Genomic DNA, 10717 nt, shown 5'->3' with positions numbered 1-10717 from the left:
CGTGAAGAGAAAGGTTGGCGATGAGCACAGACAATTTCAGGAAAAGTGGGAGATGGAATATTTTTTTGTTGAGCACAGGGGCATCCCGACGTGTCTTATATACAGAGAGAAAGTTGCAGTGCCCAAGGAATACAACATCAGATGTCGTTACTCAACTAGACATGCCGAGGAGTATGCAAAATACCAGGGAGATGAGAGAGAGAAAACCGGGTCACCAATCTTAAAACATGTCTACTGAGGCGATAAGATTTCTTCAAGAAAGCAAGCAAAGAGAATGATGCAGCAGTCGAAGCTAGCAATGTGGTGAGTGAGATGATTGCTAAGGCGGGAAAGCCATTCAAAGAAGGCAAGTTCATCAAAAAGTGCATGTTACAGGCTGCATGTCTAGTCTGTCCGGAAAAGAAGGGTCAGTTTAGCAACATCAGCCTTTCAGCCAACACAGTGGCAGAGCGCATTTCTGACCTGTCAGGTAACATATATGATCAACTGCATGAGAAAGCCAAATGTTTCCGTGCATACTCAGTCGCTCTTGATGAGAGCACAGACATCACTGACACTGCGCAGCTCACAATGTATGTCCGTGATGTTGACGACAGTTTTGAAGTGATGGAGGAGTTGCTCACAGTGATTCCAATGCATGGCCAGACCACTGCTCAGGAGATATTCCGCCAGCTGTGTGATGCCATTGTGGATGCCGGTTTGCCATGGAAGAAGTTTGCTGGAATAAGAACCGACGGAGCGCCATCAATGACAGGCAGGAGAAATGGACTGGTGGCACTTGTTCAAAGAAAACTGGAAGAGGAGGGTGTGGAGGAGGCCATTGCTCTGCACTGCATTATCCATCAGCAGGCCCGTTGCAGCAAATGCCTGAAGTTTGACAATGTGATATCTGTCGTTTTGAAAGGCATCAACCATATCAGATCCAGGGGCTTAAAGAGGAATTTGATCACAGGCTTGCAGACTTCAAGACACACAGAGCCACTTTTCAAATTTTTGCTGACCCCTTCTCCTTCGATGTGCAAGATGCCCCTCCTGTGCTTCAAATGGAGCTCATTGACCTGCAGCGCAATTCTGAACTCAAAGCCAAGTTCAGGGAGGTGAGTGGAAAAGCAGACAAGCTTGGACAATTTTTGAGAGAATTGCCCCCCACCTTCCCTGAGCTTTCCAGGATGTTCAAGCGGACCATGTGCCTTTTTGGGAGCACATATCTGTGTGAAAAGCTCTTCTCCACCATGAACTTCACTAAGTCAAAGTACAGATCCAAACTTACTGATAAGCATCTTCAAGCCATACTGAGGGTCAACTGCTTCTTCCCTCAAGCCAAATGTGGCTCAGCTGTGTGAGAGGAAGCGCTGCCAGGTCTCTGGCAGCAAGGAGTAGGCAAGAGAAGCCTATGTTCAGAAGAACCGTTCATGTTCTGAAGAACCCATTCATGTTCAGAAGAACCCATTCATGTTCAGAAGAAACATTCATGTTGAAGAACTGTTAATAATAAAGATTGAGAAGATTGGATCAGTTGCCCTTTTTTTTGTGGAATACTTGATGCAGCCCAGCCTCACCCAGACTCTACCTCCAGCAGCCCCCAGGTAAGTTGAGTTTGAGACTCCTGCGTTAAGTGAAGCTAATAATTCTTCTTCCTATTATTATTATTATTATTATTATTATTGCTCATCTTTACTGGGAGTGTGTACGGTATATAGAGGATATTACATGATGGCATGAAGATATGAAGTTTATCTTTGAGTGGTGAATGTATATTTCACGAATGAACAAATATTTTTTCATGAATTTTACTTTATACTGTATTATGAGCTTGTAAGATTCCTTATGTCACTTAATTTCAGTGCTAGTCGTTCTCAGAAAAGGGGAAACTATTTGGTTGGTGTGTTTGAATGTATTCATCACCATTTGAGCTTTGATGACCGTGACCCACACACTCATGTTTCGGGTCAAGTGGATCAATTCATTAGTTATTTGTTTCCACTTCTACGGTTGTTGTCACTAACATTTGAATGTAACACCCCACCCCCACCCCAAAAAAAAGGAGTGAATGTAAAGTGCCAGTCAAAGGTTTGGGCACACCTTCTAATTCAGTGTTCTTTTTTGGTTTTTTTTCCCCCTTTATTTTTATGAATTAGAAGTTATTTCATGGCGGCATGGTGGTGTAGTGGTTTGTGCTGTCGCCTCACAGCAAGAAGGTCCGGGTTCGAGCCCCATGGCTGGTGAGGGCCTTTCTGTGCGGAGTTTGCATGTTCTCCCCGTGTCCGCGTGGGTTTCCTCCGGGTGCTCCGGTTTCCCCCACAGTCCAAAGACATGCAGGTTAGGTTAACTGGTGACTCTAAATTGACCGTAGGTGTGAATGTGAGTGTGAATGGTTGTCTGTGTCTATGTTTCAGCCCTGTGATGACCTGGCGACTTGTCCAGGGTGTACTGTACCCTGCCTTTCGCCCGTAGTCAGCTGGGATAGGCTCCAGCTTGCCTGCAACCCTGTAGAACAGGATAAAGCAGCTAGAGATAATGAGATGAGTTATTTCATGTCTAAAAGTAATGATGGATGTTGTTTCTCTTTACTTAGTTGAGCAGTTCTTGACATAATACGTATGGATTACTACAGTTGTGGAATAGGGCTATTTATTTATTTAGTCTTTTTATCATTTACTGTTTACCCTTTGATCTCAAACAAATTAAGCAGGCAAGAAACTTGTCCACTAATTACCTTTTGACAAGGCGCGCCTGGTTAAGATAATGCCAATAGTGTGCAAAGCATCATTAAGGTAAACGCTGGCTACATTGAAGAATCTAAAATATCAAACACATTTTTGTTTACCACAGTATTCCATATATGTTCCAGATGTTATTTCATAGTTTTGATGTCTTCAGTGTTGTTCTACAATATAGAGAATTGTCACAATACAGAAAAAATACTCTGAAAGAGTAGAGTAAGGGTGTACAAACTTTTGACTGTTCCTGTACATGGAAATAAGCTCAAAAAGCAAAAAATGAAAAGGTTAGACATTACAGCAACAGCAACTGTGGGTGGTAAAATAGAGCAACTGGACTTGCTTGAAGATTCTTGAAGACGTTTCACCTCTCATCCAAAAGGCTTCTTCAGTTCTGTCTGACTAATAGGGAGACCTGGACTTGCTTGAAGATTCTTGAAGACATTTCACCTCTCATCCGAAAGGCTTCTTCAGTTCAGACTCTCTATTAGTCAGACAGAACTGAAGAAGCCTTTCGGATGAGAGGTGAAACGTCTTCAAGAATCTTCAAGCAAGTCCAGTTGCTCTCTTTTACCACCCACAGTTACTATGACCTGGATGACTGAGAATCTTCACAGATATTACAGCAACAGTCATTTTCCAGGACCATGTTTTCTAACCGGGGTGGCACGGTGGTGTAGTGGTTAGCGCTGTCGCCTCACAGCAAGAAGGTCCGGGTTCGAGCCCCATGGCAGGCGAGGGCCTTTCTGTGTGGAGTTTGCATGTTCTCCCCGTGTCCGCGTGGGTTTCCTCCAGGTGCTCCGGTTTCCCCCACGGTCCAAAGACATGCAGGTTAGGTTAACTGGTGACTCTAAATTGACCGTAGATGTGAGTGTGAATGGTTGTCTGTGTCTATGTGTCAGCCCTGTGATGACCTGGCAACTTGTCCAGGGTGTACCCCGCCTTTCGCCCGTAGTCAGCTGGGATAGGCTCCAGCTTGCCTGCGACCCTGTAGAAGGATAAAGCGGCTAGAGATAATGAGATGAGATGAGATGAGATGAGATGAGATGAGATGACATGAGATGTTTTCTAACCTGAAATAAACCAAGTCTCCAGCAGGTGTCACTGCTTTACAGCGAGCATGTAAATATAGACATGGTTCCTCCATGCTTTCTTTGTATCTTCATTAAATATAGTGTAAAGCCACAACTGAAGCTAGATCTACTTAATTTTACTAACTAATGCCACTGTACCTTTATTTTTTTCCTCCTCAGGTCCATTTCCTAAACAATGATGACTAGACACTTGTTTCATTTATTATCGAAAATGGACAAACTGAGGTACCATCGAATTGCCAGTTCTTCCGCTCTCTCACCTTTGCACATGATACAAAGGTCATGTATGTCTACAAAGAGTTCTCAGGAGAGGAACATGCTGGGGCTGGGAAGACGTCAGTGAGGCGGATTTTGTCCCACAGACTCCGGAAGCCTGTAATCGATATTGATGATGATATTTTGGAAAAGACGTGGGGGATGACAGTAGCAGAGAAGCTGGCCCAAGTTGGAGGTGAACACTTTTTCGATGAAGAGGGCCAAGCTGTGTGCAACTTCTCTGCCTCTGGATGTGTGATCTCACTTACGGGTTCAAACCCACTTCACTTGGACGCCATGCGGCACTTGAAACGCTCAGGAATCGCTTTCTATCTGGACGTGGATACTGAAGACATAGTATACCCCTTTTCCACCAAATCAGTTCCAGGGCTGGTTCGGGGCCAGTGCTGGTGCTGGTTCACAACTCGTTCAACTTGCGAGCCAGCTGAGAACCAGTTTGCTTTTCCATAGCTCGTGCTGCTCAGGGAAGCCACGTCATTACGTCGCTGTATACGTCACTTACGTCGTTGTATACATCAGTTACATCGCTACGTTTGCATAAACCTTGGTGCGAATATCGAATCAAAAACAACATGGAAGAAGCAGCAGCAGCAACAACAACAATAATAATAATAATAATGGATGACTTCACGTTTGTACAGCTGCGGCTTCTCGTCGCTTAAAAATGGTGATCTTTCGTGGTCTTGTTATTGTTGTTGGTCTTAACAACTCCACCCCCCCCCCCCCCCCCCCCCACTGATATAAGCAGTTCTTTCCTCTGGCCCAGCAGAGAGTTGGTGCTAGCCTGGAACCGGTTTTTCTGGCCCCAGAGCCAGTTCTTTGTCAGTGGAAACAGAAAACCCGGTTCCAAACTAAGCACTGGCCCCGAACCAGCCCTGGAACTGCTTTGGTGGAAAAGGGGCAGTAGAGAGGCTGTACAGAATCGTCGGTCAGGGTCCTGGCATCTCCATGAGGGATGAGGGAGAACTTAGAGTACCGAAAGCAGTTTTATGAGAAGCGGTTGGATGCCAGAGTGTTTTGTGGAAGGGGGGACACTATTGAGGAAATAGCAGAGAAAGTTGTCAGGGTTCTAGATAAATATCAGGACTCTGAATCAGAGACCAATATCTCCACCAGGAGCCAGAGACCTGTGTCAAACGGTGATGTGAAGTTCTTCAGTGATGTTGTCATGGAGGGATTAGCTCCCAATGGTGGGCTTTGCGTGCCTAATAAAGGATTCCCAAAACTGGGATGTTCTGAATGGATAAGATTAGTGGATATGTCTTATCCTGAGCGTATTTTAGTCATACTTGAGAAGTGCATACATCCACTGGATATCACTCCATCAGAACTTTGCTCAATGGTTAACCGAGCCTATGGGCAAAACTGTGCCAGCAAATCAGTGGCACCTGTTAAGCATCTTGCTGAGGATCAGTACATTCTGGAGCTCTTCCATGGTCCCACTGCTTCCTTTAAAGACCTGGCACTTCAGTTAATGCCACAGCTCTTTGCTCACTGCCTTCCACAGATGTTCAACTACTTGATCCTTGTGGCCACATCTGGGGACACAGGAAGTGCAGTACTTAGTGGGTTCAGCAACCTCCGTGAAAGCGACAGGCAGCATATTGGAGTGCCGGTGTTTTTCCCTGAGGAAGGTGTTAGCATCATTCAGAAACTGCAGATGACTGGTTTCAAAGGGGGCAACACTAGGTCTGTAAGCATCTTCTCTGACTTTGACTTGTCAGAGTACCATCAAGGGGATGTTTGGTGACTCGAGGCTGGCTAGCCACTTTGCAGTGGAGTACGCCACTGTTCTTAGCACGGCTAACTCCATCAACTGGGCATGGCTGCTTCCCCAGGTGGTCTATCACTCCTCTGCTTACCTAGACCTCATCAGAGATGGTGTGGTGAAATTTGAGCAACCCACTGATGTATGCATTCCCACTGGAAACTTTGGAAATGCCATATCTGCTGTCTATGCTAAACAAATGGGCATCCCAGTAAGAAACATCATTTGCACCTCTAATCATAACTGTGTCATCTCTGATTTTATCTGCACTGGTCAGTATGATCTCCGAGGTAGGAAGATCATGCTGTCAAATTCTCCTGCTAATGACATTCTGAAATCTTCAAATCTTGAACGGTTTTTGCATTATGTATCCAGCGGGGATGGTGAGCTCGTCCGGGACTTGTTTGTAAGCCTTGAGAAACAGAAGCACTTTACTGTGTGAGAGAATTTATTATGTAGGATACGGCAGGACGTGCAGGCAAGGTGGTGCTCAGAGGCTGAATGCCTGACTACTATTCACGAAGTACACTCCAAAACAGGCTACATAATGGCAGGGCCGTAACCAGGATTTTTCAAATACCGAGGTCAAGCATGGCTGACAGCACCGAAGGGCCCCCCGGCACAACTTAAATAAATAAATAACAAACCAAGGATAGATTTGGTGGTGGACACATTTATTTTAACAATTCTACAACTGTGGCACCATAATTGTGGTGTTTTATCTGACATAAAAGTAGAAAGGTAGTGAACTCTTGAACTGAGTATACATACCTAAAGTACCAGTTACCTAAAGTATTGGCATTATTTACATTGCAGCATACACATGACAGAAAGGGTGTGAACTGCTGAATTGTAAGCTTTAGTATTACACCTTATAATAATAGTGTGTGTGTGTGTGTGTGTGTGTGTGTGTGAGAGAGAGAGAGAGAGAGAGAGAGAGAGAGAGAGAGAGAGAGAGTGACTGAGAGTTTGTGTGTTATTTGTGGGTGTCTGTATGTGTAGAGACATTCTGAGCAGTAATGTAAAGGCATCAATCTATCTGGCTGTCTTGAATTGAGATCCATTTGCATGCATTCTCTGAAACAGTGTTCTCACCATTGCCTGTAATGTAAGTTTGGCTCATAACACATTTACTTCAACAATTCTAAAACTGTGCCATCATAACTGTGGAGTTTTGTCTGACATAAAAGTCAAAACTGAACTGAACTGAGTGTATTGCTCAGCTACCTGAAGTATTGGCATAATTTACATTTCATTATCTTAAATTACATTAGAATGTAGGGCTATTAGTTCTGTGTGAAGACTATGTATTAGAGAGAGTGTGTGAGAGTGTATTATTTGTGTGTGTGTGTGTGTGTGTGTGTGTGTGTGTGTGTGTGTGTGAGTGAGTGAGTGAGTGAGTGAGTGAGTGAGTGAGAGAGAAAGAGAGAGTTATGAGAGAAAGAGAGAGAGTTACTCAAACAAGCCCGTTTAGTCAGCCCTGCACAGGGCTGCCTGTGACAACGTAGTTTTGAATGTTTCTCGAAATGCTAACTAAAATGTAATAGGCAATGACAATGAAACGTTTCCCCTTGGAAAGTTGGCATGACACCACTGAACGGTCTACCACTGCACTGACAATATTTTCCTTCCCTCCTTCTCTTTCCCTGCTCTTCTGTTGGCTGTCCAAACCTTAATTTAGTTTGTTGCAACATTTTCATTTTGCACTCAGGTAAAGCTCTATAATGCGATGTGACTATAAGCCTATGTTAGGTTAGGTAGGCATATGTGATAGAGCGTAGACTACACCCTGCCTGTTTTATCCAAAACCCAGCTTCCCCGGCCGACACTAGTATAGGCTACGTTGCGTGATGCTGCGTTAGACACAGCAATGATAGAGATAGAGGCTGAGAGATTCCAGATGACATTAGACAAATGTGAATTTTATTGGGGGGAAATACAGATGACATGTGGATGTGGACGCTGCGTTTTACATTGATCACTGCTCAAATTCAGCGTAGACCAATTTTAAATTTCTGAAAAAAATACCGAGGACATGACCTCAGTGTCCTCAATGGTAGTTACGGCCATGCATAATGGACACTCATACTGCCATGGCAAAATCTGTGGCTGACCGGCTGCATGATAAGATGTACCCAGTTGTTTTGTGTTCCATTGCACATTTTGGGAAGTTTGCTCCAGCTGTTCTTAAAGCTCTACACTGTTCTGACATCCCACATGAGCCTCTGGAGCAGCTGGATGCACTGTGTGCTATTGCAAGCCAAGAACGAATGTATAAAACTCTATATGAGAGTGTAAGAGAGAGAGCAAGTCATCCACATACAGTTTGCCAGCCTGATTTCAGTGTTCTCACAGATGAGGTGGAATCCATGATATGAGACTCATTTATGAAGGTCAGTTAGGACATGGATATTTGGGCTGTCAGGACACAGGCACAAGAAGTGAGGAGCTTCAGCATCTCCTAGTGGCAATTGCTGGGGCTGCAGCTTCTCTAAGTCCCTTTCCAACACAAAAACCCCAATGTGATTCCCTCCCAAAGCACGATCAGATGCAAGTGGTTTCCTTTAACGGGTTTTACTGAAGTCTTCTCTGTACATCAAACCATGAAAACTAATAGGCTAATGCACAGTATTAAACATAAGGACACCATGTTAGCTGATAACATGTTAACATACATGATAGCAAACAATAGAAAATAAAAATAAAGCACAAACTTAAAAAAAATACCTAGTTGGCTGCAAGCTAGGAAAGGAAATCATCTTAGGGTCTTCTTATCTTTGCATATACCAGTAAACATTATGTTAACTTGTTCCAAAGGCAGTCCACAGCCCATCTCTAACTTTACACAACACCATCTCCCAATTCAACCTGCACTGGCCAAATCAGCCTGCATCTCAACAGAGGTATCAAAATAAAATATATCTCTCATTCACCACAATAGCACCAAACAAAAATGCAGAACACTGTTCAAAACACATTCTGACTCACAAACCCATTCCCACAGAAACATCACGCAAGCATGCAACAAACCCATTCCCAGTTATGGGTTTGTTGCATAGTGGCAACAGTAACACTCCCACCAAATCTCACAGCCTTACCGTGGGATTTCTCAATGCTTACTGACTGTTGCAGGTAAGGTTAAACCCTTTCAAACTTTAAACATTATCTTAGTGACCATTACACAGGATGCCACTGTAAACATTAAATGTCTTGCATAAAATGCTGAGAAAAAACATTATGAATCATTCAGAATAGAATGTCAAGAAAAACATTAAGCATCTTGATCTGCTTCAAGTAAAGTGAATAGCTTATGCACAGGTCTCTCTAGGAATACCATTTTCGTAGTGAATCTACCCTTATCAAACGTGGTGTCACCAACCATCAATCTGACCTTTCTCACCCTATCATCTGACCCAGGGTATACTTCTGTTATTCGGGCCAGCTTCCATTCATTGCGTGGGGCTTGGTCATATCATTCACTTTCAGGTTTCTTCTGTTCTTCTGCCATTTTTGTCTTGGTTGTAAACTCAATAGATATTCCTTTTTCCATCAAATCCAAAACTCATTGGCTAAATACTGCACTCGCCGCCACCTCTTCTGAAGATAAAGGTCGTCTTTGATAAACTGTCCAGGTGGAGGTAAGATTATGGTGGACTTCATCATAAGAATATGATTCAGAGTCAAAGGTTCAGGTGCGGATGGGTCATGAAGAAGTTCAGCGGTAAGTGGTCTGCTATTGATGATCGCCATCACTTCATAAAGGAAAGTTCTCAGGGATGAGCTGTCAAGTCACTTGTGACTTCCTGGTCAGTCAGCCTAACCGAATGTCGAGAGGACGCTGGCATGATTGTTGCCGCTTCTCGCATCTCGCTTCTCGCTTTTTGTTTCTCTTATATTTGATCGCGCCTTTCCTCTATCTCAAGCCGCGTCTATTTTTGAGCTGTGTTTGTTCCATCTCGACTACAACTCTGCTGTCGGATACAACTGACGCGACGCGTGCTTGGACTACTCTGTGCTCCGCAGTTAAAAAACTTTTGGATTGCCTACCTCCTTGCTTTCGGCGTACTGGGTATACTTCTGACATCTCCGCCGCCCTTTACCACTCTACCACAGGACTGTCAACTCGCTAGTCTGCATCCTGCACTGCTGCTACCTCCATTTGGGTGTAGCATTGGTTAGCAAGCCAAGCTAGCCGGCAAGGTGCCTGTGTTTGTTCGGTGCTCCCCAGTCGCCATGGCGCGGATAAACTACACCGTAGGCAAACTCCTTGAACTCAACTCTGTCTTTCTGTCTCCTCCATGCTGTCTTGAGGTTATCAAATCTCTTCACCTCCTGCGCCGTCCACCATATGTACACAGAGCTGTTCGCCAGAAGTTTGTTTACAACTCCAAGATTGCGGCTATTCCTGTCATCTGTTCCGCATCCCAGCACAGACGTGCTGAACGTAGGCCACGTCCACCACCTGTCATTCTCCGGAACCTAGTCTGCACTGACAGCACTGCATCCACCAGCAAGTTTGCCTCCTTCATGTTACAGAATATCAGATCAATAAACAACAAAGCCATCATTATTCACGACATGATAACAGAGAAAAAACTGGACTTCCTTTGTTTAACCGAAACATGGCAGAGTCAGCAGGACTTTGTTAGCCTCAACCAAGCTACCCCTCCTGGTTACACATACATCCATAAGCCGCGTGGCCACGGCCGCGGTGGTGGACTCGCCATCATACACCACTCTGATTTTTTGGTTAAAGAACACCCCGTCAGTGCATCATCATTTGAATGCCTCCATCTCTCAGTGATTGGCGCTGCTCAGCTGCAACTGGTCCTCATTTATCGACCACCTAAAGCCTCCTC

General features: G+C 44.4%; 1 pseudogene; it reads left to right on the top strand.

Moving 5' to 3' along the window:
• Window positions 1–312: 312 nt before the first annotated feature.
• On the top strand, window positions 313–8260 carry LOC132886315 (threonine synthase-like 1; annotated as a pseudogene).
• The last annotated feature ends 2457 nt before the right edge of the window (window positions 8261–10717 follow it).

The sequence above is a fragment of the Neoarius graeffei genome, chromosome 5, assembly GCF_027579695.1.
Source record: "Neoarius graeffei isolate fNeoGra1 chromosome 5, fNeoGra1.pri, whole genome shotgun sequence".
In the NCBI taxonomy this organism is placed as follows: Eukaryota; Metazoa; Chordata; class Actinopteri; order Siluriformes; family Ariidae; genus Neoarius; species Neoarius graeffei.
Note: the sequence above shows the minus strand (reverse complement) of the source record. Positions and strands in the feature narration are given on the sequence as shown.